The sequence below is a fragment of the Littorina saxatilis genome, linkage group LG15 (genome assembly GCF_037325665.1).
Source record: "Littorina saxatilis isolate snail1 linkage group LG15, US_GU_Lsax_2.0, whole genome shotgun sequence".
NCBI lineage: Eukaryota > Metazoa > Mollusca > Gastropoda > Littorinimorpha > Littorinidae > Littorina > Littorina saxatilis.
Genome location: NC_090259.1, coordinates 26,046,423 through 26,050,848, shown reverse-complemented (window position 1 = coordinate 26,050,848; position 4,426 = coordinate 26,046,423). Strand labels below are relative to the sequence as shown.

Below are 4,426 nucleotides of genomic sequence, written 5' to 3'. Positions count from 1 at the left end.
CTCACACATACTTTGAGGTTTTGCTATTATTTTTTGTTTGCAGTAGAAACTCGGGGTACACACTGTTAAAATGTAACAAATACTGTCTTAGCTATCATATATAGCCATTTTTGTGTTATGAAAGCTTTGGCTGTGGACAGAAACGAGTCCGTTTTAGGCGGCAAATTTAGAGTGAACGCTGCCAAAAGTGAAACAAGTCGCGTAAGGCGAAAATACAATATTTAGTCAAGTAGCTGTCGAACTCACAGAATGAAACTGAACGCAACGCAACGCAGCAAGACCGTATACTCGTAGCATCGTCACTCCACCGCCCGTGGCAAAGGCAGTGCACGTGGAATTGACAAGAAGAGCGGGGTATTCGTTGCGCTGAGAAGGATAGCACGCTTTTCTGTACCTCTCTTCGTTTTAACTTTCTGAGCGTGTTTTTAATCCAAACATATCATATCTATATGTTTTTGGAATGAGGAACCGACAAGGAATAAGATGAAAGTGTTTTTAAAACGATTTCGAAAAAAAAAATTTGATAATAATTTTTATATATTTAATTTTCAGAGCTTGTTTTTAATCCGAATATAACATATTTATATGTTTTTGGAATCAGCAAATGATGGAGAATAAGATAAACGTAAATTTGGATCGTTTTATAAATTTTTATTTTTTTTTACAATTTTCAGATTTTTAATGACCAAAGTCATTAATTAATTTTTAAGCCACCAAGCTGAAATGCAATACCGAACCCCGGGCTTTGTCGAAGATTACTTGACCAAAATTTCAACCAATTTGGTTGAAAAATGAGGGCGTGACAGTGCCGCCTCAACTTTCACGAAAAGCCGGATATGACGTCATCAAAGACATTTATCAAAAAAATGAAAAAAACGTTCGGGGATTTCATACCCAGGAACTCTCATGTCAAATTTCATAAAGATCGGTCCAGTAGTTTAGTCTGAATCGCTCTACACACACACACACACACGCACAGACAGACAGACACACATAGACCATACCCTCGTTTCGATTCCCCCTCGATGTTAAAATATTTAGTCAAAACTTGACTAAATATAAACAAGTCGCGTAAGGCGAAAATACAATATTTAGTCAAGTAGCTGTCGAACTCACAGAATGAAACGCAATGCCATTTTACTCTTAGCATCCGGTCTCGAATAGCAGCTAGCATCTGCTGAAGAGACATTAAACCCCAAAAACCAACCAACCAACCAACTCGTAGCATCGTCAGGCCATCGCTCATGGCAAAGGCAGTGAAATTGACAAGAAGAGCGGGGTAGTAGTTGCGCTAAGAAGGATAGCACGCTTTTCTGTACCTCTCTTCGTTTTAACTTTCTGAGCGTGTTTTTAATCCAAACATATCATATCTATATGTTTTTGGAATCAGGAACCGACAAGGAATAAGATGAAAGTGTTTTTAAATTGATTTGGACAAATTAATTTTGATAATAATTTTTATATATTTAATTTTCAGAGCTTGTTTTTAATCCGAATATAACATATTTATATGTTTTTGGAATCAGCAAATGATGGAGAATAAGATAAACGTAAATTTGGATCGTTTTATAAATTTTTATTTTTTTTTTACAATTTTCAGATTTTTAATGACCAAAGTCATTAATTAATTTTTAAGCCACCAAGCTGAAATGCAATACCGAACCCCGGGCTTCGTCGAAGATTACTTGACCAAAATTTCAACCAATTTGGTTGAAAAATGAGGGCGTGACAGTGCCGCCTCAACTTTCACGAAAAGCCGGATATGACGTCATCAAAGACATTTATCAAAAAAATGAAAAATACGTATGGGGATATCAATCCAAGGAACTCTCATGTCAAATTTCATAAAGATCGGTCCAGTAGTTTGGTCTGAATCGCTCTACACGCACGCACGCACGCACGCACGCACACACACACACACACACACACACACACACACACATACACACACACATACACCACGACCCTCGTTTCGATTCCCCCTCGATGTTAAAATATTTAGTCAAAACTTGACTAAATATAAAAAGCGAAAAAGCCTAACGGTTTTGAGGTTTGTGTTTCTGCAACTGTTTTGACATGTGCAACTTATCCAGAGAGGGTGAATAAAGCGAATGAAATTGTTTTGAGCGCTCTAGCGCCGTTAGTTTGTCAGAACAGGAGGTGGTCCATATTAGGAGCCGGTCCATATTAGGAGCCTTTCCCCTACCGGTCTCGAATAGCAGCTAGCATCTGCTGAAGGGACATTAAAACCCCAAAACCAACCAACCAACCTCTATATTACGTCCCACTCTCTGTTACGACCGACCCGCATCAGTGGAGATATAACGACTTTTCCCAAAAGTATCATGATTTTGGTTCACTTAGCTTCATCTCCAATCGGCCATGATGAAAATAGATCATGATCAGTTGAGCTATCGCAAACCGCATCTGAAGTTCCGGTGATTGATGTCCTATGGGAAAACCGGAAGCAGGAAAAACACAGGCAATATGTTTCTTTGAAGGTTAAACTAGCGAAGATTATGTCGTTCGACAGGAAAGGACGGATAATGACTGATCTTTGATGAGATGAAAAGTTGCCCTATATTGTTGCTGTTATCTGTCCACGAACATCCCATTTTCCAACAATTGCACATAAAGAGATAATTTAATATGGTTTGTTTGTTGTTCGCTTCTTCAGCCGCGAGGGGGCTGCTTGGTACAGGGAGGTTACTCTGTTATCCCGCCATATGGGCGGCAATACTTCATCTTCGGAGGATAATGGGGCTCTTTTGTTACACTGACTGACTTTTCATTTCCTTGTGATGCAAACAACTAAAGGGTCCAGAAATCGCTGTTTTTCCTGAAGATATTTGAAGATTTTCAGTCGTTATACAATGCCAGTATTCAATCGGTTCAGAGATAACGACAAAAAAACAAAGGTTTCAAAAAAGAGTACTTCAAGAGAGAAGGTGGATTGAAGAAATCCATAAACATTAAGCGAGAACAACACGACACGATACATAAGGCCGGTATCATAATGCAGAACGGAAGCGTGGCGGTGAAAGACACACAGACAAACAGATAGACATGATCATCCACACTCCCTCTTTCTCTTACACACACACACCCACACACACTCACACACCCACCCACACACTCACACGTACGCACGCACGCACGATCACCGGGCACACACAAACACACACACACACACCGGCACACACACAAGCACACATCAACACCTCCCCTCTTCAAAGCAACCAACCAACCCATCGAGCATCAACTCCCCACCCAACTCAAACCCCACCACTCCAATGTTTCAGTCCAAGAATAAATCAACACACATTTTCCACAAGACCAACAACGAGGCCTTTACCTCCACTTTCTCGGTGCACTGCGTAACTCCAGCAGTCAAAACAGCAAAACAATGCAAGGAACGGTTTCCATTAAGGTCCCGTCTCACCCATGGCAAACTCCGGGGCCGTGAATACACACGTGTGTGAGGAAAGTCACTTGTTTCTGCAATCACACAAACAACAGAACAAATGCACAAGAACCGTCGAAACATGTACAAATTGTCTTGCATCGCCTTCTTCTGGCGAGATATCAGAACGAGGGGTTGTTTTGTGTTTTTCTTTTTTTCTTCTTTTTTCTTTTATTCTTTTTCGTTGTGGCTATGGGAATTGCAGCTCTCACATTTTCTGTCTGTGTTTACTTTTTTACACACAATTTGTGTTGCGACGCCTTCTGGCGATATATCAAGGCTGCCATGGAGTTTGAGAGAGAGAGAGAGAGAGAGAGAGAGAGAGAGAGACAGAGACAGAGACAGAGACAGAGTGTGTGCCTGTTTGTGTGTGTGTGTTTGTGTTTCTATGAGTGTGTGAGTGAGTGTGAATGTGTGTGTGTGTTTGTGTGCGTGCGTGCGTGTTTTCTGTCTGTGTTTATTACTTTTCGCAATTTTATTTTTTCTAAACACCCCGGCTATAAATAAATTTGAGAAAAAGCTTTGCTGGCACCGTCTTCAGTGTCTGATTTATCGTTCGTCTGGCTAGAAGTCAAAATCAGAAGTAAGTTGAAAGTGAATTTGTGCAGTAAATCCGCTGGAACGGTTCAACAGACATTTGCCGCATGTCACAGCCGAAAATCACAAACAATGACACGAAGCCAAAACTTTGCTTTTTCTTAGGCGTAAACTGAAAGTCGCTCATTTGATGAAAGTCGCTTGTTTATATGTCAATGCTTGTTATTCTCTCGGGTGCCAGTAGACTGGTTCCGAATAACTCCCACTTACTCTATTACACAATCATGTTGTACGCATTTAGATGGATTACTTCCCTTTGTTGATCGTATTTTCAATCAACGTTAAAAATAATTTTAATGGCACAAAAACACATGTGCGTCTGATCGTGTTCACTAGAAAACAAGTTGAAACATCCCAATCACACCG

The 4,426-nt window shown here is 40.3% G+C and overlaps 1 protein-coding gene across 1 annotated transcript in view; it reads right to left on the bottom strand.

The window, feature by feature from the left end:
- The window catches only part of LOC138948934 (uncharacterized), an 80,066-nt gene extending 76,604 nt beyond the window's left edge, over positions 1-3,462 (bottom strand). Inside the window, exon 1 of the mRNA XM_070320596.1 lies at positions 3,356-3,462. The gene's annotated coding sequence lies outside the window, so the exon portion shown is untranslated. The remainder of the gene's footprint in view (positions 1-3,355) is intronic.
- Positions 3,463-4,426: the final 964 nt, after the last annotated feature.